Raw genomic sequence first — 26,488 nt, 5'->3', positions numbered from 1 at the left:
CATTTGTGACCTTGGGCAATTCGCTTAACAGCTCCAGACTTCAGGTTCCCATCTGTCAAAAGCACCTCCTTCACAACACCTGGCAGGCTTAAACAAGATAATGTTTGAAGCCCACTTACCAGCGTACTTGACACATAATCACCTCTCAATAAATGTTAGATTTTAGCTACTGCACAAAATGCACGGGATTGTATGATCATCATGATGACTCATCGATTGACGATGGAGCAGCCCTGTGCATAAATAATATACATGCTTCCATCTTCCGGCCACTGTAATGTAATACTTAGGACACAGAATAACGTTATTATTCCAACCCCAGATTTATGAGCCAGCATCTTACTTGGATAACTTGGGTCACTCCACTGAAATATCTTGTGGAGAGACAGTTGATTCCCTGTTTGGATTCTTGCCAGTAGCCATAAAAATTCTTTACCACTCAGTAAGGTTATGCATTATAGCCATGTAGGCATTCTGGCTATCAGAGCTTTCACTTTTTGGGCTGTGCCAGATAAACTTGAACATAAGACACCTCCAACAGTTTCAAGATTTATGGCAACGAATTCCAACCTCCTGGCCCCAGGCCCATGCAAGTCATGTTACTTACCACCGTATAATGTTACCCTGTGTAGCCAACTCACAAAGCAAGGTGCCCAGAACAATGTTAGGTTTCATTGCCAAAATACCAGTGAGATGGAGTAGACTAATAACCGTAAGCCACATTTATGTCTCTATGATCTTCCAGCATTTGAGTCAATGAGGAGAAGTTTGTCTTTGCCATGTTGCTCTCAGGTTATTCTGTTAAAATTTGACAGCCTTGCTATCTTAAAACAGTCTAGTCCTCTGGAGTGGGCCAGCCCATCTCTGGGATTTCTACTTTACAAACAGAGCAGAGGAGAGTGGATTACAACCTGAAGCCTCACGTGGCCTAATAAAGGTAAGAGTCACCTAAACCTGCCATCTGCAGGGGGGCACGTCCTGTGTTTAACCTGTTTTAAGAATGAAAGCATCTTTCTATCCTGAAATGGCACAATCTTGCCGGTCTTTTCTTAGGCCTGTAAAGTTACTTTTTACATGTAGGTCTGTGAAGTACGGCCTTGTTGATTCAACATCTGGAACTACTCAGGTGGTTTGTCTCTGCCGACTTTATGAACAATAAAAGCAAACCACTGGATGATTCCTGGATATTTAAACTTGGGGCACATGCATCTTGGCCTCACCGCTGACAAACACAAGATTTTAATTTTCCCTGCTGGATCCAAATGCAACAAATGTGGTTGTGAATAGAAGGCTAAGTGTTCTCCTCAAAAATGGGCTACTTGTCTAAGATATAATTTTATAACTGTGGGGCACATAGCTCAGAATTTCCAAAGTCCTTGCAAATCTCAGGTCTGTCCCCAAGCCCAAGCACAGTCTCCCTTTAAAGAAACAGACTAAAGTTGATGACTTCCTTACTACAGTTTCTGCCCAAACTGGGAAGAAACCTATCAGACTCCCGTGGAGACTCCAGAGTCCACCGCACTCCCGGAACTGTTCCATCAGAACCATTTTTTATGACCTGGGGAAAGAGTTCTCGGAAGTGATTTTTGAGCTGTTTGCAGCCAATATGCAAATTTATAACTATCCTTAGAAATGTCACCAGAATCAAAGAGAATGAGTCCTTGAGGCCAGGTTTGAGAAAGAAGAAACCAACTACACAGATTAAATAGGAAAATGTAGAAAAATACGTGATTTTGCTGTGAAAATATCACCTGATTATAATCACAATGGATTATAAGCTGATATAAAGAATACAATGTCATAATATTATCAAGTGTTAAAACACACGGTTGGTTAAAAATCTCAAAACAGAACTTTAAACAGGGGTCACCAGGAACAAGGCTAGCCCACTGCGCTCTGAGGAACCACCTTCATTTATCTCTGTATCCTCAGTGCCAAGTACCACGCCTGGTACACAGTAGGTACTACCGTGTGTTAAAATTATTTTTTATATAATTAAATTTAATCATAATCACTAAAATTAAACTACCAGTTTAATTTTAGAATACCAGTGTAAGTAATAGAGTTGTGACTTTATTGAGCAGAATATTTACCAAAACCCTTGCCTACTCAATTGAAACTTCAAAATGCAGACCCAAAGAAAGATTTTGTGGCCCTTCTTCCAACTTATTGGGACATAAACAATCCCTCACCTGTACACAGATTGTGTTCAGAGAGAAGCGACTTTGGAAAACAGTCTGGAACAGTCTGGAACTGGAGCCCCCTCAATTTCGCTCTACCCCACAGCCAGGGGATCTGTTCGGAATGTAGATGGTGCAGACGCTTTCAGCCTGACTACTGCCCTTTCTCCAAGGTGGAAAAGCTCCTGCGGGAGCTGCCTCCCACCTAATCTGCAGCTCCGTTCCTGCATCTCCTCCACCCTCACCGTGCTCCCGGCACACTGGTCTCCACGATGTCCTTTCAAAGGTCAGCTCTGTTTTCCTCCATGGCCTTTGTGTTGGAGCCTTGGTATGCCAGTTTGTGTTCTTTCCCACCTCTCCATATGGTCAACCCCAAAGGGTCCCAACACAAATATCACCTCCTTAAAGAAACCTTCTCTGACCACTCAGTCTAAAGAAGGCCCGGCCACCCTACCACATCGTCCTCGCTATCTCATCATCCCGCTTATTTTCTTCACAAAGTTGCAGGGAATGGGCTCCGAGAAAGAGCAGAGATGGTGGGAAACAGGGCTGACAATATTTGGTTTGGGCCAAGTTTTACGAGGCCTCTGGAGTCAGCGATGAAGTTCAGAGGGTATCTGGAGAGCAATCTGGCATCAGATGGGGAGTTACTGGACCGCATCATGTTGCGTTGTGGACAGGAGGTGACACTGAGAAGACCAGAGGCAGGGAGCTCTTCTAGAAGCCACTGTAATAGTCCAGTTAGAGAAGGTGATGGGTCCACGAGGCAGTTGAAACACGATGAAGAATAGGAGATAAAGATGAGTGAAACAATTCCTGATCTCAAGGAACTTATCCAGCAAGGAGTGAAATCCAATACTGAAATAACTGCGCTGCAAAGCCCTGGAAGGGAAGAACTCCAAGAGGGACACCTCAAAGGAGGTGGGTCCTCACGAATGGTCCTACTTAATTGATGTCATTTCCTCCCTCCCGCTATTAGAGCCACGGTCTCATTCATTCCTCCTTTGAGCCTCATGACTTGTCTTCTCAATTTCAGTAAAGTTTGATTTGATTCTATTTTCTGTTTTTCTTTTGAAATGAGATCAGCTTCGAGATTGTTCCAACAAGATTTCAAAGTGAAACTTATGGAGGGGTAAGCTCCAAGCCTCTTAAAGATCTAGCACAAAGTAGAAAGACTCTAAATTAAAAAAAAAAAAAGTATATTTCTCAGCTGCTGACTCTGATATAGAAATTTAAAAGGAAGACAAATAGTTATCATCAGCGCACTTTCTTTTACTAGATAAATATATGAACATAACTTGCTCTAGAGATTAAGTCAACGCATACACAGATGGCAGAGGGAAAACTGAAAGGCAACAGAATAAATATGGTTGGAGATAGTGATTCTATATGCACAAGGGGCACATGGCCAATTGGTGCTATTGTAGCACATGGTTGAATATTTGCCAAAAACATTTTTTTTTTTTGGATCCAGCACTTAACTCTTATTATCTGCGATGTAGCTTGAAAACTAAGTAACTAATCACTAGAGAATTTTATCAATTGAAGCTCTGTTAGATTCAACTGCTAATTGCTTTCCATTCTATGACAATTATATTGCTAACAGCACTTTTAAATTGAAGCCATTGTGAATAAGCTTTGGCCAACAGTGGAGGTGGGAAGACACACAGCGGCAGAGTCAGGCAGGTCTGAGTTCTGATCTCTGATCCACTATTTATTAGCCACGTGACTCTGGACAATTTATTTACCCTCTTTGAGCCTCAGTTTCCTTCTCTGTAAGATGGAATTAATAATAACATTATCACTAAGCAATAATATTTGTTATTATTATTAACATACCTTCTAGGGATGGTGTGAGGATTAAGTGAAATTTGTGCGATGTGCCTTGTACATAAAGCTCCTCCATAAATGACAGTTTCCTTTCCCTTCAGCACCTGAACACGATGATGATGCCCAGTGCCTCAGTTTCCCACTATGCGAGATGACTGCAGGCAGTGCGTTACTGTGGTATGGGGAGAAAGGCTGTGATATTGGGTAAAATGAGAACCAGGTTATAGCTTCTTTCCTATCCCTCTATTAGTGAATATTGCAATTGCCAAAAAATGTGCTGGCTGCCACTCTGAAGGCCATGTAATTTCTATCTTTTCCAAAAGTAGGAGTAAGTCAAATAATTTCATGAGACTTTAAAGATGTTGCTTATTACTTCTGCAGAGAATGAGAAAACAAAAGAGACAACATAATAATTAATTCAAAGTTTTGTTTTAATTAAGGTTCCTGGCACATGCAGCGACAGTTGTGGGGCTAGAGAACTTTTTCATGTCTAACAAGCCAAAGAGACTTTTTGGCTACACAAACCATTTATACTTAACACCGGTTTAATAGGTTGGCAACTGCCTTTTAATAAGTAGAAAGTATGAAATGTCATGGGAGAGTCTTTAAAAACGTGTGAGTCCATATACCTACCGAGGAATACCTCACTTTCTGTAAAGTCTTTTGTAGACTCTAAAGCACTTTTATTTGCATGATCTCATTGAATCTGCTTTATGCCCCTTGAAGCCCATTTAACTGACAAGAAAACCGAGATTCAAGAGGTTCAACAATTTGCCCAACTGATAAGTAGCAGAACCCGGGCTCCAAATCTGGTCTTCCAAAGCCGAGTCTGATGCTCTCACCACACAGAGGTACTTCCACGTGATCGCTAAGGTCACCGTTAGAAAATCAAAACTAGCACATATTGATTGACTGCGCTGTGCCCCCTCAAAATTCCTCTGTCGCAGCCCCGATGCCCGGTCCCTCAGCACGCAACTATACATGGAGATGGGTCCCTAAGGAGGCGATCAAGTTAAAGCCAGGCTGTGAAGCTTTGCCCTAATCCACTCTGACAGATGTTCTTATATAAAGAGGAAATTCGAACACAGGGAGACGCTGGGGATGTGCTCGCACAGAGGAAAGGCCACGTGAGGACATGGTGAGAATGTGGCCATCTGCAAGCTGAGGAGGAGGCCTCACGAGAAACTGGATCTGCCAACACCTTGATCTTAAACTTCTGGCCTCCAGAACTGTGAAAAAATTAATTTCTGTTATTTGAACCCCCAGTCTGTGGTATTCTGCTATGGCAGCCTTAGCAGACTAACACACAGTGGTACCAGACCGAAAGAGAGCTTACAGCAGACTATCCACCCAACACTGATAAATGAACAACGAATTTAACCATAGTCTTCCAGGTAATTATATGCAAATAATAATTATATGCAAATTTTCACCTTGGGATATGAATCACTCAGGATCCAATCAGGAGTAATTTATACAAAAAAAGTTTAATATAAAGAGTTATTAACTACAAGAGAGAATTGGAATAATGGGGGATTGGTTGCTAACGAATAAACGAAACTCTAAGGAATATAAGACTAGCAGGTACAGGGAGCCATCACTGCGCCTGGGGCCGGCGTCAGAGCCTAAGGCAGAGCCCCCACCCACAGCCTACCCTCAGGGCTGGGATGCATTTTCCTGGAGAGGGCACCGTCATGGCTCACTGGACAGCAGGGAGGTGGCTGTGGTGCTCCACCAGAGGAACATGCCAGAAATCTGCCTTTCAGGGTGCCAGGGAAAATACTTCCCAGGGTAATGTCACCAGAGGTGCTCCGTTACAAAATTGCTCCAGGGGACACAGAGGAAGCTGCTGGCTACTCAGTGCTGCTGTAGGAGCTGGGGACAGGGGAAGCCCCAGGCACCACGGAAACCTGGTGCTGGAGAAGTCATGTGAGGTGCCAGAGGTGGAATCGGAAGGGAGAGCTCCTTGCCCCTGCCGTGTCTCTCTAGCACCCTCTACTCACAAAGCTTGGTATCATGCCAGCTGGCCAAGGAAACATTGTTAAAGGACTCTACAATTTCCCAGAACAGGCAATTAAGGGTGAATTTGGAGCTGAGAAGCAAGAGATTGATCACGGGCACAGGAGGACTCAGGGCTGCACTGAATCTGAGATCTTCGTCATGCTCGGGTAACTGGAGTGCCCATAACCGACGCCCTAGACCAGCTTGAAAGCAGAACCAAAGAACTGGTTGGTGGTTGGTAGTTGGAGTCGCCCCTGCAGAGAGACCTAGAATTTTCGAAGAGCGAAGGAAGGAAAAACTGACGGAGGGCTATCTGAGGACGCAGGTTCCCACGACTGAAAGCTCTGTAACTGAAACTGGCATCTCTTGCCGTGAACAATGAGTGTGCGCTCCCGAGGTTGCACAATCTTTAACGTGACTCAACTGCAACTCGGCGTTCCTGGATTTTAATCTCCCGAACTTCCTTGTTCCTAGAGTGATGTTTGTCTGAATCACAGGATTTACAAGTTAAATATTTAAAACCTCCATCTTCTTGGAATGAGCAAGTACTTAGTGCCAATATGTTTCTAAATTAACTCTAAACTAGTTCAAAAATTAACTCTAAATGATATTTGTCTCTAAAGATTTTTAATTATTGAGAGGAAGAGAAATACCAGACTGCTCCAAACTTATAGTTTTAGATAATATGAAATTAGTATCTCTCTCTTTTTTTTTAACCCTTCTAGAAGTTTCTAGTTCTGCAAACAAGCAAGATATGGCTCCAAGAAGCTTACTTAACATATGAAGACAATGAGTTAGAGCTCTGGAATGTGAGAACTGGATGAGACCTTGGAGACCATTCAAGTAGTCCTATCTTTCCTTTCACAGATGGGGAAACTGAGTCCTGGGGATCTTTGTCCCAAATCTCACGGTTACTGAACGGCTACATTGGAACTAGATGCAAGGTCTTGCAATTTTCTCTAAATTTTCTACATGGCCACCTCAAAAAGAAAGCATGCTGCACCTTTCATTTTCTGGTGCAAAGCAGAAGAAATGGGGAAGGAAGAGAAGGAGAAAGAATCAAGTAAGTCCTGCTCCTTACTGAAACTGCCAGGTGCCCTGCTGGAATCCTCCTTGGGAGAGGTAAGCTGGAGAGAAACCCTTTTCCCTTCTCCTTTCTCCCCTGTGGCCAGTGTCTGGAGTGATCATATGCAAAACACTTGAAAAGTCTGCCTTCTAAGAGGAAACATCTGAAGGCGTGATCTTGTCTCAGTACGATGTAAGAGGCAAGAATTTGGATCATATTTTTTCCTTGTTTTGCTTTCTTGTTGTTTGTTTCTTTTCATATTTGGTGGCTTTGTTTCATTTTGGACATTTAGAAAGTTGGGCGAAATAGCCACTCACACCTAAGCAAAGAGCATACTCATGGTGAGAATTATCAACTAGCAATAAGAACACAGTCTTCTCAACTCTCAAACTTACCCAAGAATTTGGAGATGACCAGGATGCTCATTGGCTATTCATATTTTTAAACCATTGTAAATACTTTTTTCTGGAATCATGAGTTTTGACTTAGCCCTTTAAAAAGCAATTAAGGTAGGGGCGGCCCAGTGGCGCAGCCGTTGAGTTCGTGCATTCCCCTTCGGTGGCCCAGGGTTCACCAGTTTGGATCCCGGGTGCAGATCTACACACTGCTTATCAAGCCACGCTGTGGCAGGCGTCCCACATATAAAATAGAGGAAGATGGGCACAGATGTTAGCTCAGGGCCAATCTTTTTCAGCAAAAAGAGGAGGATTGGCGGCGGATGTTAGCTCAGGGCTAATCTCCCTCCAAAAAAATATGGAATTAAGGTGTACAATTTGTAAATACAGATGTGCTAGAACATTAGAGTATCTAACAAACATTGTGTTTAACCTTCTAAGAAAAAGAACTGAATTTTCCTCAACTCCTAGACTAGTAGATCTTGGGGGAGGGGAGGATGCGATTTTTGTGACTATCTGTCAAGCTCTATGCCCTCATTCACAAGGCAATTAAGACCTAGTCCCAGTCACCTGACTTTTATGCAGACATTCAGCCAGACAGAGGAAGGACCATTATCCAAATATGTGTGTTGGTGTTGCGTGCTCTCCCGTTGCTACGTTGTCCCCATCATGGACTTCCAACTTAAGATCTGGCAGACTTGGCGACAGAAACAGAATAGTTTGTCACCATAAAGTTTGAGGACTCCATGTTCTCCCGAGAACTGCCCAGGTCTCTTTGCTTTGGTTTCTTTTAGAGAAATAAACTGTTTGGGCACAGTAATCTTACTTAAGGAAAAAAGTTATTTGGGCCATAAATGTCCTGATTATAATGTAGGGAAAAGAATCTCCCACCTTTTTCACACTTAGGATAAAGATTCACAACGGCTGGTGCTGACGGGCATCGGGGTGGGGGGGGGGGATGGAACTGAATTCAGATATCAAAATTGAGATATCATTTTTATGACTTCAACGACGCTCCTTACATCTGATAACCTTGTGAGAGGAATTGTAGGAGCTTAGTGGTTTTGTAAAAGTTTTAAAATCAGGTGACAGAGGGAAATCAGTGAGTTTCCCACCATCCCTCTGCCTCACATATTTAAATATTTTAGTATTTTTTTCCCAGTTTCTTAAGATTGGGGAATCTTTCGGAGGTTGCAGTTTTACTCCTCCTTTCTCATCTCCCCATTTTGGATTTGGACAGTAGTTTAGGACCGCATCTGCAAAAAAACAACCTTTCTCCCGGTACCCGGGACATCCGAGTTGCTCGTGCAGCTCAGATAAATGCGCGTCTCATTGCATGGGGCTGTCTAAACAGGCCGGGGCGCTGACAGACTGCAGAATCTTCCCCTCTCCTCCTGGAGACCTGGGCACAGGACCCAGTGGGAAAATGGACCCGAGAACCTTGTCCATCTAGCAGCCGTGCCAGAAGCACCAACTGAATCTGAAAACCACAGATTCAATTAACTAATCCCGCTCCTAGAAGTGCCAGAAAGAAATAATCTTGTCACTCCCCCTTTGCCAGGAGTCCTCATCCAACACTCAATATGCTTTCGATTTTCCTAGAGCCTTCAAAAAAAGACATGTTATTGTAAGGCCACTCCCTGTTTTCCACATTCTTGACAGAGGTATGTTTTTCATACTCTCCACAACACTTTACTGAGGGGACAGTATTTGTTTTCCATTTCTGTACAGTGTTTTAGTTGGTCTCATCTATGTTTTCATAATTAATTGAACCTACAGAGCCAGATTCATTCTCGAGGGCACGGTGAGTAATTATGGCCCAGGAATTTTTTTTCCTGCTGAAAATATGTAAGATTCATCTTCCCATTCTTTTCTGGTCACCTGAGGGCCTCAGCGGCAGAGATATGAAATTCCATCTTGTGAAATAACACCAAAACTATTTAGCACCATTCCCCTCCGCACAGCGCTATGAAGACTGCGCTTTGTTACAAACTCTATTCCCCAATCGTACGAGCAGGATCTCAGCTTGAGACACGTGTTCTCCAACAGATGGGTTCTACAAAGTGTTTTCCTGTCTGTCATTTGCACTTTTCTCCGTTTTCTTTACACTTTCCTATCACATAAAAATTGGATCACAGGCTGACGTATCACAGGGGCAACAGGGCACAACTGTGTCACATCTAAGATGGTTTCATGTGACTTTTATCAACAGCCAAGGACAGAAGGACGTTTCTTGTTACAAAATTACCTTGAGAGCGACGAGGTATTTTATTGGTCAAAAAAACTTAAGTGTGAAAATTACACCACAATGTTACTACAAGCATATAGTCTCTGTAGAAATTTCAGAGTCTTCAATGGATGTGGTGCTGACAAAACAGAATTGAAGATTTGATTCGGGCACTATTTTCCCAGCAAAAATGCTACTTATTTGGAGAGTGGTTCCAACTAACTTTGAGGTCTAATGTAAAGAGAAAGGCTGCAAAGACAGAGTGAATCAGGTCGTCTGAAGGTCGTCTGCCTGTATAATTCAGCTCAAATCAACAGCTAACCCACTGTTTTATTGACCTTTGACCTCTGGGCCGAGACTTCCAGAATGTTCCCCTGCGTAGCGGTCATGCTGGCAGCTTTTGTTTACCTTCAAGTAGGATGTTTTGAGGCCCTTTTGAGAAATAGTGCTAATTTGTATGGAAACTTTTGAGTTGAAATTGTCTGTGGGTTTTCTGTTGCTTACAGAAATCTGAGCTAAAATCCCCTCGCCCTGCCACTTGGGTTGAATAACAAAAAACGAAGCAACCATATAAACAGACCCTTTTTATCGACGATAGGCCCAACTTTTCCCTTCTTGAAATGTGAGTCACTGGGGCCTAGAGCTTACACCATAAGCAGAAACCAGATACTCTTAGAATCAGAAGTCTCTCTAACACTAATTGGATTAAAAATCACGAAGCATACTCCCAGACTGGAGCATTCAAATCAAATTAGCCACCATCTTATTTTTTAAAAATAAAGAATTACTGCCTTGTGTGTATATTATCATCACAAGTTAACGAAGGAGGTAGCATGACCGGAGCCTCTCACGTTACCGGAACTCAGTTGCCACAAAGTGCCCTCTTGGTTTTCTTTGTGCAAAAGCTGAGTGCGAATCTTAAAGTGCTACTGCTTCATTCTCCACGGAGGCAGCGTAGCAGAAACTCCAAATGAGACTTACAAATGAGAAAGTGGAGGTCCAAAGGTGGCGACAAGCTCAGGCTCACACAGTAGTTTGGCAGCAGCACCTACAGGTGAGACCCAGGTGTCCTCACCTGCTGTGTGTGCTCTGGGTACGTTCCCAGTGTTTCCCCTTAGACGAAGGGAAATGCAGTGATCGCTCCAAGTACGAGGGAACCATTGCAAATCCCAGGCACTGGCTTGGGTAAACCAGAGCCCTATGATCATCCTGGCCCGATAACACAGTCACGTGTCACTTAACAACGGGGAGACATTCTGAGAAATGCGTGGTTAGATGATTTCATCATTGTGCAAACATCATAGAGTGTCCTTACACAGACATGGATGGTACGGCCTACTACACACCCAGGCTATATGATACTGATCCTAAGGGACCACTGTCATCTATGCAGTCCATCATTGACTGAACCATCATTATGTGGCGCATGACTATAGTATGTCCCACCTTAGCTCCCCACAACAGCCCACTGATAAAGGAGAAATGAGAACAGAAGCAAAGCAAAGCAAGCAAGCTGAGGATTTCTGCTTCCGGTTAGAATGTAGGAGAATGGGAAAGACCTTTGTTCTTGAGATAACAAGAGAAACTTGGGCAAAATAAAAAGTGTGCTTTTCTATTGGGCTACCTAAGAGCCGTGGGATGCAAGAAACCCTCGATGAACTGAATTCTAGAGAGACGCGAGCCTCTCATGGGTGAGCAGCTTCCTTCCTGGGGGAGGAGTGGATCTGGGCACGAGAACATGGAAGAGGGTTCTGCCAGAATGGGGTGGGACTTTGCAGGGATGAGGAGAACTCAGCTGAGCCTGAGAGGACCTTGTGGGCTGGCAGGATGGAAGGAATCTGGAAGGGCCCCAAACAAATCACTCAGCCAATAATTCTCCCACCTATTCTACAGCAGCCCCAAGTTCGCTGAGGAGGTGGCAGTGGAAGAGGAGCTGGAAAACAGCCTCGGGTGCTTGGGTTCCGAAGCCCAGACAGAGTCTAATCCAGAAGGAACCACTGGCCTCTGGAATCGCAACTTAACCCCTTCATAGCTTAAAGACAGACAAGATCAGAAAGGCAGGTCTCTGGAAAGAAATGAAGATCACCTGAAAGTGTAAATAAGTGAATAAACATGAAAGACAATTTTTATCAATGTTTAATTTATGTAAAAGGTGATTGAATGTTTAAAGCAAAAATAATAGCAATGTGCTTATATGTTATAAGCAAAGGGCTTATAACATATGTAGAAGTGAAATATATGACATCCTAGCACAAAAGATAGGGGTACAAGTGTGAGTCTACTGAAAACCTTGCACTTGAAGTGGTGTAAGATTAATTCAGTATGTATTACATTAAGGATGCAAATTACAGTCTCTAGTGCAATCATTTAAAAAACCCAAACAAATAGGCTATTTTTTCTCTCCTTCTTTCTGGAGAGGAAAAGTGAAGGGATGTGTTGCCCAGATGTACCTGTGGGATGGAGGCGCTCATTCCCCCAGCTCTGCAAGAGTTGGCTACTGTAGCTTCTGGCCGAATCCTTCTCCAGAATTGCCCTCGGCCTTGGAAAGCAGCTTCACCCCAGGTTCCGTCCCCTTCCTGGGGCAGCCTGTATCCTATAACGAATTGACGTAGAGGGCGCACAGGTCCAGCCCTCTTGCCTTGACGGGGAGAGTCCAGCTCCGGAGCTCCCCATGGGACTGGCCAAGGCCTTTGTTGCAGCTGGATCACAGTTTAACCTCTCCCTCCGCTGGTTCCTGCCTCCCTCCCCTGTCAAAAGCGTTGGTCCTGAGACCACTCCCAGGAAAGCTCCTGCACACAGTCTGTGCTGGGGAAGCTGACCTGTGCAAGCTGGTCCCGGAAGTATGCTGGAACCAGATTATCTGCTGGCTGCTGCAATGAGGACCTCACCCCTGGTGGTGCATGCTTGCCATTGTGGGGCACTTGTTAAAATTTTCACTGGTGGTGAACTAGGACATGATCCCTGGCAGGAAAATGCTCTGATGGATTTGGGATCTCAGGCATTTAAGAGTTTTGGAGGACAGGGGGCAGGCCCAGTGGCATAGTGGTTAAGTTCGCATGCTCTGCTTTGGCAGCCCAGGGTTCACAGGTTCAGATCCCAGGTGTGGACCTACACACTGCTCATCAAGCTATGCTGTGGCTGCGTCCCACATACAAAATGGAGGAAGATTGGCACAGATGTTAGCTCAGGGCCAATCTTCCTCACAAAAGAAAAAAAAAGGTTTGGAGGAAATAATAATTATGTGAATGGTGGAATCAGATGTTGTTGCTAGAAGCTATCAATTTGTTGGAGAAAGATAATGAAAGGCTAATGGTGATTAAACATCAATATAAGGCAAAATATGAAAACCAAAGGGCCTCCTTGGCAGCATATGAAGAGATCCCTGTCTTCTGCAACTGTAGGCAGAGACAGCTGGGAAGCAGGCCCTGAATTTAATTCTAAGAATAAAAGAACTCAAAGAGCAATGGTCTCAACCCTGGAGGTCTGCTATGCCAAGGTCAGGGCCCTGGTTGGAAAGCAGTAGTGGCAAGGGGACAACTGAGCTGAAATATTAAAACATCTCAAATCCCAGATCTCCCGGAGTTCTACAGACCTGAAAAAGGACCCCATTCTCTCCTTACAGGCTAGTGTCTGCCTTCACATGAAGATGATGATGAGATCTGCTTTGCACGACAATACCTCACTACTCTCTTCCATATCCTCCCCTTTCCCCCAGCAGATCCACTCCCAGCTCCCCTCCTGCCACCAGACTAATAACTAGGGTCCAGTCACAACATCTGGCCAGAGGAGTGCAGCCCTGCTAAAAGAGGAAAGGGACTATAGCCCAAAGGAGCTGTGGGACCCACCCAACACGTTCCCGCAGGAGCCAGGAGGGTAGGTGTGGAGTGAAGAGTGAGGGTGCTGGACAGAGTGAGATGCAATGCAAAGTTGGATGGGGAGTCATACTGAGATGGAAACACTCTCCTTTGATACAGCATTTAACATCCTGGCAAGGGCCCCAGGAGGTGGAGCTAGAACCCTGCTAGGCTGGTTCCTGGTAGCTTAGAAAATGTGATGGTAAGTGAAGTAGAGATGCCAGATCTGTCATGGCAGATGGTGGAGGAAGAGATCAAAAGGCTCAGAAAAGTGGGCAAGCTGGAGTGGATGTACTACATAAAGCCAGAGAACACAACAGCTCTTGTGTTGCACAGAAAGGCCTGGAAGAACACTGCGTTTGCCAAAGCAGAAAGAATGCACTGGTGACAGGGCAAGTGACATGAAGAAGCTCAGTGGTGGCTCTCCCCTGAAGGTCAAGGATGCTGGTGGAGATCCTGGTACTGAACTGGGCTCCCTGGGAGCAATGGGGATGACAGAGGCCAGGAGGTGGCACTTACCATCAGATGCCAGGCGTGTGTAATTATCGTAATGAGCAGCAAGGTGGGAGTGGCAGCAAGAGGGATCTGACCCATAGAGAGCTATGGAAATGTTTAGAAGAATTTTCATTCTGAGAGGAAAGACAGACAGGCAGACAACAAGGGTATTGCTCAACCTACGCAGCCAGAATAAAGCAAGAAGGGGTAATCAGGAGGCCGAGGGCAGCCATCAAAATAAAAAGTTAACATCCCATGTCTACCTTCTCACACCTGGAACAGACTGACTGGAGAGAGGCTGGGCCCCCTGTCCTTCCCTGAAAGGGACCTGTGGCCATTTACGTGGCTAACTATACTCTGAGGAAAGGGGAATGCTCAGATATTTTGAGGATTGTTGGACACAGGTGGCTGCTGACATTGACACCTGAGGACCTGAAACATTACCGTGCCCGCCCCCATTAGAGGGGGAGAATATAAGGCCCAGAGAATAAAGTCCTGGTTAAGCCCCAGTTCACAGTAGGTTCACTGGGTCTCTACATGCCCCAGCGGTTATTTCTCTAGTCTCTGAATGTGTAATTGGACTGGGTACCCTTGGTAATTGGCAACTTCTCCGCACACCTGCCACGTACACACACATTGATTGGTTCCTTGGCCTGTGGGGTTACAGTGATCACAGTAAGGAAGGCCAAGTGGAAACCCCCGAAATCTCATCTCCCTCCCCTGGCCAAGACAGTAAACCCAAACCAGTATTTCATCTCAGGGGAAATTGTGGAGACTCAGAAAAACCTACAGAATGCAGGGGTGGTGGTCCCATCCTGTTCTCATGTATGTCAGCAGTTTGGCCTCTGCAAAACCAGACAGAACCTCAAGGATTAATTCAAACTCAACCAACGAGTGCCCCGATTGCAACTGCGATGCCACATGCGGTATTTTTCTAGAGCAGGTGACATGGCCTAAGCACATGGAATGGAGCTATGGGTCAGGAGAATGTGTTCTTCTCCATCCCTGTTAGGAAGGAGAACCAGAAGCAGTTAGTGTTTACATGAGATGAACCACCATGCGTATTTATGGTCTTGCCCCAGTGTCATCTTAGCCCTCCCACCCTTGGTCATAATGTATTCTGAAGGGACCCGAGCTATCTGGCCTTGCACAGAACATCATATTTATCCATTACATCAATGACACCGGTTAGTCAAACCAGATGAGCAAGACATGGACATTGGAGGCTTTGGTAAGACACATGGACTCCTGAGGGTGGGAGACAAATCCAGGAAAGATTTAGGGATCTATTACATCAGATCTGATTACATGATCATGAGAAATACTGGGGGGAGGTGGGGATTGACTAGAAAGAGGCCTGAAGGAACTTTCGAGGGTGATGGAAATACTCTATACCTTGATTGGAGTGTGAATTACATTGGCGTATACATTTGTCAATACTCATCAAATCGTGTACTTAAGATTTGCAGTTTCACTGGATGTAAATACTTCCATAAAAAAGAAAAAAAGAAAGAAAAAAATGCCAAAAAATTAGTGTAGGCTCTCCACATTTTGAGGAATTTAAGACTAGCATTTTAACAACTCTTCACTCCCCCCACCCCAACATACACGCCTTTTTAAAGAAATGATCAAGGAGGCTGTTAGAATGGAAACCACAAGGCTTACCCTGGACGCTCTCCCAAGGGGAAGCATTTCTCTAAGACTCGCAAGGAACTAAGAGACCTGCTGCTCTGGCCCCGCTCCTGGCCAATAAGAAGGACTTGGTTTATAGAGTGGTTGGCACAGAAATCACAGGAGAAAGCAGGTACCTCTTCTGAGCAGAGGCTGTAGGTTTAGGCTGGCAGGCCTCACTAGGTGGGCAGCGAAGCAGGATGACATCTCATGGTGAGGAGACAGGAAAAAGTGCCAGCTCTAAAACCAAACACAGTTGTATTCAAAGCACCTAATAACTGGGATTCTTGGCAAGTTAACTTCTCGGAGCCTCAATTTCTTGATCTGTAAAATAGAAACATCACTAGCTTCCACACAGCATTGTTCTTAAAGTTTAAAGAGACAATAAATGGTAAACCCTTTGCACAGTGCTGGACACTCATAGATGGCAGTCTCTGTGACCACTATCACCACGACGGGGGTTTGGAAGGGCCCCGTGGTGGGTTCTGACAATGCAAACTCCGGAGGCCCGACGGGCACGCCACTGTGGGTTGTGTTGCAGGAGCCAGCGCTGCTGCACAAGAGTGACACCGTAGAAGGACCTTCGTAAACAATGGCAGACGGGAGCTCAACAGGAGACAAACATAAAAATGTCCCATGGGCCTCTGGGAAGTGTCACCTGGGGCCACAACAAATGTCAAAGACAGCAGAAAGTCTGTTTTAGTTTTGTTCGGAGCAAAGAGCTCAAGGGGAGTAGGGACCCAATTCTACAGAACTCTTCCAGTCCTTTCTTGCACCTGTTTTACTTCCTCAGAATGATCTTGATCATGAAGAAGAACAAACAGTTAGTAAACTCACTGTCTCTAGAGTCAGAACAGGCTGACACATAAACAGGCCTCATGGGACTCTGGCTAACTTTGCAGAGACTGATTACAGGATGCTTCAGTTACTCAGAACTCGGGGACCGAGCAGCCTCTTGTATCTGGTGTGTTTTAGAAAATTTAGAAATAAGTTCACAAAACAGCTCAGGAGTCAAAAGAGGGGTTTTCAAGTCAATTCACAAGATGCAGGAGGGAACAGGAGAGGCCCTTCCCCCGACCCCTTGGCCAAGTCTTCTCTATTCATACTTGACCCAGAGCTGCTTCCCCGTCCCCACAGCCCGGGGACCTCACCGAGCCAGTGCAGGGGCCTCATCAAGAGGTGTGGACAGCAAATGGAGAAGGAGGCAAGAGAAAGTCAGCATGGAGCAGACATCAGAGATCAAAGGACAGCAGCCTGGAGCCGTTCTGACGGGTGTCGTCAGGCCTGTCCCTGACCCAGGCAGCCTGGCCTCCAGGACCCTTTCTAGGTCCTGAAATCTTCACCCTATAGCTGATGACTTTGCCTTTCTCACGGGAAACAAAATGGAAACGAACTTTGGCTGTCCACCACTGGTTTCACCCAAATTCCAGCAAGGTCTGCGTGCACCTGCCTCACAAAGATAAATGTCCCTGTCTTTCAAGAAACAGAACAATAATGTGTGCAAAGTTCCTATGAGAAATTTTAGTTCAAAGCAATGCCAGCTGGTTGATTAATGTTGCAACTAAAGGTCAGAGAGGACGCTGCCCGCTCCGTGTGCCTCCAGTGGGGTTTTGGACTTACAACTGGATGCCATCACCACTGCGGCAGCCTGAATAACGTGCCCCCAAAGACACGTAGGCCCTAATCCCTGGCACTGTGCTTTTTCCTTGCTGCAGATGTGATTGAGTTGAGGACTTTGAGCTGGGGAGACAATCCTGAGTTATCCGGGCGGACCCTAAATGTAATCACGAGGGTCCTTATAAGACACTTATAAAGGACACTTGAATCTCAGAGAGAGATTTGACTACAGAAGAGGAGATGGTGAGGTGCCAACAGAAGCAGTGGGAGAGCGAGGGAGGGAGATTGGAGGACGCTGTGCTGCTGCTTTGAAGATGGAGGAAGAAGCTGAGAGCCAAGGAATACAGGTGGCTGCTAGACTCTAACAAAGGCAAGGGAAAGATTGTCCTCTGGAGCCTCTTGAGGGGACCAACCCTGCTGACACCTGGCCTTTAGCCCCTTGAGACTGACAGTGGACTTTTGACTCCAGAACTATGAAGCAAGCTGTGTTGTGTTACGCCACCAAATTTGAGGAAACAAATACCACTACCTACCGTTTCTTTCCCAAGAAAGTTCCTAGGAGGGGTGGAACTATCCCCTATGCAAATCAGCAGCCCAGTTGTGAAGGATTCTGTTCACACGTTCTCTACCTCCAAAACTGTTGGTGGGGGACGTGGTCCAGTGCTGGTCAGATATTTGAAAAAATAAGCCATGGTACATGCAGAAACTGATGCCATGCAAGAACCAGAGGGCTAAAACCAGTGTGGCAACATCTGCATGTACACATCGTTTTTTTAAATAGTATCATTTTGTGTAAAGAACAAAGGGGAAACAGAAATACTCTTTAACTGGCCTCTAGATCTCTTGGTGGCTCCGATTTTCTACTTCCTCAGTTATTTTTTTCTGCCTTTTTTTTTTTTAAAGATTTTATTTTTCCTTTTTCTCCCAAAGCCCCTCCCCTGTACATAGCTGTGTATTTTTGGATGTGGGTCCTTCTAGTTGTGACATGTGGGATGCCGCCTCAGCATGGCTTGACAAGCGGTGCTATGTCCACGGCCAGGATTTGAACTGGAGAAACCCTGGGCCACCAAGCACAGCACGGGAACTTAACCACTCGGCCACGGGGCGGCCCCTCTGCCTTTTTTTTTTTAACAGCTTGATCGAGATATAATTCACCTACCATATAATTCACTTTTTTAAAGTGTACGATCCAGTAGTTTTTGGTATATTCACATAATTGTGCAACCGTTCGTCCTATCTAATTCCAGAACACTTTATTCACCTTGAAAAGAAGGCTGGTGTCCATTAGCAGTCACTCCACATCCCCCTCTTCTTAAGCCCCCAGCTCTAGGCAACCACTAATTTGCTTTCTGTCTCTATAGATTCCCCATTCTAGACATTTCATATGAATGGAATCATAAAACATGCAGCTTTTTGTGTCTGGCTTCCTTCACTTAGCACAATGTTTTCAAGGTTCATCCATATTTATCAGTATCAGTAGTTGTCTCCTTTTTATGGCCAAATAATATTCCATTGTATAGGTACACCACATTTTATTTATTTATTCATCAGTTGATGGACATTTAAGTTGTCTGTACTTTTTGGCTTTTACGAATAATGCTGATATGAACGGTCATGTACAAGTTTTTGTGTGGATATATATTTTCAGTTCTCTTGGGTGCATACCTAGGCATAGAATTGGGGTGTTATATGGTAACTTTATGTTTAACTTTTTGAGACACTACCAAATTGTTTTCCAAAAATAGTCACTGTACCACTTTAAATTCCCACCAGCAGTGTGAGTGTTCTAATTCCTGCACAGCCTCGTCAATACTTGTTTTTACCTATCTTTTTGATTACAGCCATCCTGATGGGTGTAAAGTCATATCTGATTGCGGTTTTTATTTGCATTTTCCTAATGACTGATAATGTTGAGCATCCTTTCCTGTGCTTATTGGCCATTTGTATATCTTCTTCGGAGAAATGTCTATTTGGATCTTTTGCCCAATTTTAAATTGGGTTGTCTCTTTGTTGTTGAATTGTATGAGTTCTTTATATGTTCTAGATATAAGGCCCTTATCAGATATATGATTTGCAAATATTTTCTCCCATTCTGGGGTTGCCTTTTCACTTTCTTAATAGTGTCCTTAACATACAAAAGTTTTTAATTTTGGTGAAGTCCAGTTTGTCTCTTTTCTCTTTTGTTGTTTGTGCCTTAGGTGTCATATCTAACAAGCCACTGCCTAACCTAAGGTCATGAAGATTTACCCACGTTTCCTTTGAAGAGTTTTATAGTTTCAACTGTTGTATTTCAGTCTGCAATCCATTTTAAGTTAAGTTTTACATACGGTGTGAGGTAGGGGTCCCACTTCATTTTTTGCACGTTGCTGTACAGTTGTTTCAGCACCATTTGTTGAAGACTACTCTTTCTCCATGGAACGATCTTGGTGCCCTTCTCAAAAATCAATTGACCATAGATGTATGGGTTTCTTTTTGGATTCTTGATTTGGTTCCATGGATCTATATGTCTGTCTTTATGCCAGTACCACATTGTCTTGATTGCTGTAACTTTGTAGTAAGTTTTGAAGTTGGGAAATTTGAGTGTTCTCCCTTTATTCTTCTTTTTCAAGATTATTTTGGTTATTCTGAGTCCCTTGCATATCCATATAAATTTTGGGATCAGCTTATAAGTTTCCGGAAAAAGGAAAAAGTAGTTGGAATTTTGATAGAGACTGCATTGAATCACAGATCCCTCTCGGCAGTACTGCTCTCTTAACCATAGTAAGCCTTCCAATTCATAAACCTGGGATACCTTTCTATTTATTTCAATCTTCTTTAAGCCTTTCAATGACGGTTTGTAGTTTTCAGTGTATAAGTCTTATACTGCTTTGCTTAAATTTATTTCTAGGTATCTTCTTCTTTTTGGTACTATTGTAAATGGAATTGTTTTCTTAATTTCATTTTCAGATTGTTCATTGCTAGTGTATAGAAATACAATCAATTTTACAAATTGATCTTGTATGCTGCAACCTTGCCGAACCTGTTTATTAGTTCTTATCGTTTTTAGTGGACTCCTTGGGATTTTCTATATACAAGATCATGTCATCTGCAAATAGAGGTAGTTTATGTCTTCCTTTACAATCGCAATGCTTTTTATTTATTTTTCTTGGCTAATTTCCCCTCACAGAACCTCCAGTGCAAGGTTGAATGGAAGTAGCAAGAATGAACATCTTTCTCTTGTACCCGATCTTAGGAGGAAAAGGTCAGTTTTTCACCATTACGTCAGCTACGGGGTTTTTATAGATTCCCTTTACCATTTGAGGAAGTTTCCTCTTATTCTCACTATTTGAGTGTTCCTCAGTTATTTTCTTAAGAAATCAAAATTACGCCCAGCCTAGAGTTGTGTGGACTTCTGATTTTGTCAAACATGCCATACGCTCCACAAGGTTTTATCATATCTGATGCTCTCACAGTGACAACTCCAAGACAAAAAGGTACAGCATTCTGTCATATCCCATGACTCAGGAGGCACGGTGCTGTATAAAACACTCTGAAATCTCTCTTTCCAAAATGACTTAAGTGGAAAGTATTACTTCCCAAAAGGCTAATGCCTCTGCCCGCCCCACGCCGGACCTGAGCCCTGAGGGGCCGCTCCCTGTTGACTTCCAGTCGTCAGTTAGAAGCTGTATATTCATTCTAGAACCTTTCCAAGGAAACACTTAAGTCTGAAGCCTACACCTGGTTTTCTCCCAAAGTCTAGGCCCTCTTCCTTCCCCGGTATCTACAGGTCTCCCTCCATTGTCCTCTCCTCCCATAATCTTCAATTCCAGTGGAAGACAGCACTTGGCTCTCGGGAAAGAGCAGAAAAAGGAATGGAATGAAAGTTCTTCACGGCGTTTCAGGGGATTTGTTTGAAGCCACAGTGATGACCCCCCTCCAAGTCCCTGCTGGAGTCCCTGTGGGACCACTCAGAAGTAGGACTCTGTCCTCAGGCCACTCCTGAGAGTGGGCCACAGGGTGGCCCCTGAAAGGGCTGCCTCTTTGCTGGGCCTCTGGGGCCCGTCACCCTCTCTCCCAGTGTCCTCTGTGCAGGCTGTGGCTGCCTCGGCCAGCGCAATGGCAGGGGCCCCCAATTCACTCCTCAGCCCACCCAGACCTCAGGCCAGAAACTCTGAATGAACGTTTTCCTGTGTCCTGATTCTCTGGATGACTAACTGTCTCTAGAAGCCCGAACAATCCAGTCACCTCAAGCCCCCAGGCTTGGATTTGTGCAACCAGCTTCTCAGAAGGCCCTGGGAACCCCTGACTGAGGTAGGTGTGGCTGTCCTCAGTGACCCTCCCACAACTCTTGGAGCACAATTGGTCTGGGAGTTGAGTGAAGAGTTTTTGCTCAACTTAATCTCTTTATTGTGGACTTCTGCTGCTGAACAGGCTCCAGCAAGTCGGCCAAGCACAGCTCTTCCTCCTACGCTTTGAGTCTCTGTGGAGGCCGTGTTCTGGAGGGGTCCTCCGAGCACCAATGTACCCCTCTTCCGATAACAGAACCCAAATCTCCTTAGAATAATAACTCCTCTTTCTCTCTGAGCATGTGACTTAAGCTGCTCAATTCACATATTTTAATCTCCGGTGACAGTGATTGCTTCAGGGACCAGCTCATAAGCCAAGTTTGTCCCAGCAGAGTAAATCCTGGTAGTTATTCAGAAGCTAACAGGGTGAGATGTATGCTTTTCTCCACAGCTTCTAACTTGAAAAACTTTGGGCCTTAGAGCTGTTGGCCGCCATCCTGATCCACCAAATACAGTCCAAGAATAAAGTCCATATGAAGGAAGGGGAATAGAGCTGAGGGATAAAGACATTGCTAGACATTTTATGCACTCCTGGATCAAGCTGTGCCTAAACTCAATTTATCTCCTAAACTTTCTAATTACATGAATAAATAAAATCTCTTTTTGCCTAAACCAGTTTGGGTTATATTTTCTAGCATTTGCATCCAAAAGATCCCTAAAGGACACAATCAACATACCTGTAGGCATGCAGAAGGCTCAGGCCTTGCTCCCCCCTCCTCCCTCAACCAGGCAAGTCTTCCTTCCCCATGACCTAAATCTTGCCCTCCTTCGAAGTATTGCTCAAGTGTTACCTGGAGCATCCCATGACTTCTCCTGTTCTCAATAACTGTTTCCTTCTTGTGACATAATAAGAAATATATATTTGGTCTCTGCCCCTTGTCTGTGACACAGAGCTCCTAAAACCCTTGTAGTTTTCCTGAGTGATGGGGGTGCCAGGAGCATCTTTCCTTCTAATATCTGCTCTTTGATCCCAGTTCCTGACACAGAGCTCCTAAATCCCTTGGAATTTCCTGGGTGATGGGAGCATCTTTTGTTCTGATGAAGTGACTCTCAGGTAACTTTTAGGCTTCCAAGTAACTTCAGGATGGGGCCTGGACAATGAAAGACCAAGCCATGCTTGGATGCTTAGAACTTTCATCCCCACTCCTTACCCTCTACAGAGAGGAGAGGGGCTGGAGATTGAGGAAATAATTGATCGTGCCTGTGTAAGGAAGCCTCTATAAAAATCCTTAAAGTATGGGATTTGGAAAGTTTCCAGGTTGGTGAACACATCCATGTGCCGGGAGGGTGGCACACCCCAATTCCATGGGGACAGAAGCTCTGTGCCTGGGACCTGTAGGATCTTGCCTCATGTACCTCTTCATCTGGCGGTTCATCTGCATCCTTCATTATATCCTTTCTAATAAAGTGATAAACATGAGGGAGTGTTTTCCCTAAGTTCTGTGAGTCATTATAGCAAATTACCTAACCTGAGGAGGGGGTGTGGGAACCCCCATTTCTCACTGGTCAGTAGCACAGGTGACAGCCTGGGACTCGTGACTTGTGAGTCTGAAGTGGGGGCAGTCTTGTGAGACTGAGCCCTAACCCATGGGTCTGTGCTACCTCCAGGGAGTTAACGTCAGAACTGAAGTGTAGGACACCCAGCTGGTGTCTGCAGAGTCAGAGAATTGGCTGGTGTGGGGAAAAGCCCCACATATTTGGTGTCAGAAGTGTTGTGAGTAGCGGAAACAGAGGGGCTCCCATTTACTTCTCTAAATGGATGTAATTGTGACCTATAACTTTGAATCTAACTAATCCTTCAGAGCTCTCCTTATAGACCTCTAGATCTTCTTGACCCCAAACCTCATAAGCCTCTTAAGAGTAGGAACCAGGGGGCCAGCCCAGTGGTGCAGTGGTTAAGTTCACACGCTCTGCTTCTCAGCGGCCCGGGGTTCACCGGTTCGGATCCCGGGTGTGGACATGGCACTGCCTGGCAAGCCATGCTGTGGTAGGCATCCCATATATAAAGTAGAGAAAGATGGGCATGGATGTTAGCTCAGGGCCAGGCTTCCTCAGCAAAAAGAGGAGGACTGGCAGTAGTTAGCTCAGGGCTAATATTCCTCAAAAAGAAAAAAAAGAGTAGGAACCAGGGCTTGTCTGTCATGCATCTGCACCCCCTACCCCCAGCAGGTCCTTAGAATCACTTCTGAGGAGCTGTAGGCCCTACAGGGTCAGGGACCATGCCAAACAGTGTGTGGGGGTTACCACCACGAAGGACCTGGGATGGGTCATGAGCAGGACTTCTGCATTTTACTTCCATATTATTACTCGAGTCTTTTATGATATGGCTATTTATTTTAAAATATTTTGCAAAGAAAACCCTCAGGGTGAATAATTGAGGGGAGGTGGTGACCCGGCCAGCGCTTCTGCTCAGCTTTCTGAAGCCCCTTGAACCCATGTCCCCTGGGGGATGCCCATGCTTGCTGCTTCAAGCAGAGACCCAAGCACCAACCCATGGCCCTGACCTTGCATGGGAAGAGCCCACCAAGACGCAGACATGGACAAACTGCTTCACGGAGCGTTTTATCCCCCAGAAAATCCCCAGCCCCAGGATCCTGGGTGCTGCCCAGACTCTTCAAATACAAGGGGAAATCAAATAAACAAAAGTAAATATTGTACTCACAAGCAATAGAACGCCTAGCAACCAAGAACCAAGGAGGGCAGAAGGCAGAGGGTGACTGCGCAGCCCCGAGTGCACACTGCAGTCAAGATCCTTCTGCGTGCAGAATACGGTCTTGAGTGTTAAATTACAGACGGCCCATGGGACACTGAGGCTGACAACCACCGAGAGCTGACATTTAAAATGTTTAAAAAAAAATATATATATATATATATAGTTTTTCACCTTGGAGGAGAGGTCAGGGGTCACCTCGGCCTTTGTCCCACTGACTGGCAGGGGGAAGGGGAGGTCTCCCCCAAAGCTTTGGGACTGGGACATTGCGACCAAGGCTTGAGTCAGCCCTTTAGGGGCCCTGAGCCCTGAAACAATGGTGGTGCAACCCCACACGTAATTCAAAAGAAAATGTTAAGTCACAGAATCAATGTAAGAGATCTGACGTTTTTCTGTCATGACCATTTCAAGGCTTTGTTAGAAACAATGAATAGGAAGCATGTGACATTGTTCTTATTAAAACTTTTTGATATGAAAACTTTTAAACATACTCAAAGTAGAGAGAATAGTATGATTTTTTAACCTGTCACTGAAGTTAAATATTATTAAAATTTGGCCACATGTGCCCTATCGATCTTCTCTTGTTTTCTTTTTCTTTGCTGAACGATCTGAAAGCAAATCCAAGACTTCATGTCATTTCATTTGCACATACGTCAGTATGCATCTCTAAAAATTATGGTCATATTCTTGTATAACCACAGGCCATTATCATACCTAAGTTAAATTTTTTTTTCTGGCATCCTCCAATACTTAGGCCATAATCAACTTTCGTTAATTGTCTCAAAAAGAGTCTTTTTCATTTGGTCTGTGTTATCACGTTTTTAATGCTTCTTCTTTGTCAGTGCCCTAGGCATCAGTTTAGATCAGCTTTTGGAAATGTAGGATTATTTGGGATATAGTGAAAGCAGGAAAGAAGCAAAGAAAAAGAAAAAGAAAAAAAAAAACATTAATAAAAAAATAGCAGCGGTATTTTTATAAGATCCATGTGGAATCTTGCTGGCCATCAGCTTTGCCCATATGGGACTCCCAACTGGGTGGGATAGGATTAAACTGTTGCCGATAAAGCAGATATTTTCCCTAGTGTCTTCTGAATCTTGAGAGCTTCTGAAGATTTAGAGTGGGATGTGGATAAAGGGTTGTTGTCGTTGTCTGTCACCATGGCAACTCTAGCCAGGACTTGGCATTGCTAGGATTTTTCCAGTGGATTTTGAAGGACTGCTAACCCTAGGTCAGAGAGAGCGGGAATGTGGATTTACAGATACACAGCTGCGCCCTGGCATGGCTTCCACAAAGAAGAAGAAAAGGGGCTCCTTGTGGCCAAGGTCAGACGCAAATGAGAACTAAGGGAGAGGAGCCATTGAAAGCTCACTTGCTCAACAGGCTTCCCCCTGCCACGGGGGGCGGGGGATGCATCTGAGTCCCGAGAACCCCTAGCTCGAAGAAGGGCGAAACACATTCCTACTTTATGACCTGTAACCCCACCTCTAGGAATTTACTCTAAGAAAAAGCCAAAGTTTGCACCAAGATTTATTTTGTTTGAGCACGTCCCTCAGAGCATTATTTATAGCAATAAAAAGGGTGCGGAGGATTACCTTAAGGCTCCACAATACAGGATTGGTTTAATAAATTATAGCTCATCCCTGTGAGGGAATACTAAGCACCCATTCAAAACACGTTGTGGAAAAAAACCTCAATGATATGGGAAAATGTCCACAATACATCAGGTGGGAAAAAAAAGAGGCTATAAAATCAGTTTGATATCAATCTCATTTCTAAACTATTAAAAGAAAAAGAAAGGAGGGGAGGGAGAGAATGAGAAGTCTACACATTAAAATATTTTTAAAAATGCATATATAGTTTTTTCACCAAGTGGCTGGATTTTTGCCTTTTTTTTTTTTCAAATTCCTTACAACGAACTTCCACCAGTTTATAATTAAAAAATTTTTAGGGGCCGGCCCCGTGGCCGAGTGGTTAAGTTTGTGCACTCTGCTTTGGTGGCCCAGGGTTTTGCCGGTTCCGATCCGGGGCACGGACATGGCACTGTTCGTCAGGCCATGCTGAGGTGGCGTCCCACATGCCACAATTAGAAGGACCCACAACTAAAATATACATCTATG

At 44.6% G+C, this 26,488-nt stretch overlaps 2 long non-coding RNA genes across 9 annotated transcripts in view; one reads left to right on the top strand and one right to left on the bottom strand.

Moving 5' to 3' along the window:
- Window positions 1-26,488, bottom strand: part of LOC123283302 (uncharacterized) — a 203,439-nt gene that overhangs the window by 45,817 nt on the left and 131,134 nt on the right. The gene's annotated exons all lie outside the window — the stretch shown is intronic.
- On the top strand, window positions 682-26,488 carry LOC139039965 (uncharacterized). Its single transcript, XR_011493500.1, has 3 exons — window positions 682-937; window positions 6,879-7,133; window positions 11,593-26,488. It is a non-coding gene; the product is annotated as an uncharacterized lncRNA (long non-coding RNA).

Source organism: Equus asinus, chromosome 2 (assembly GCF_041296235.1).
Source record: "Equus asinus isolate D_3611 breed Donkey chromosome 2, EquAss-T2T_v2, whole genome shotgun sequence".
Lineage (NCBI taxonomy): Eukaryota > Metazoa > Chordata > Mammalia > Perissodactyla > Equidae > Equus > Equus asinus.
The sequence above is the reverse complement of the archived record's forward strand: the minus strand, read 5'-3'. Positions and strand labels throughout refer to the sequence as shown.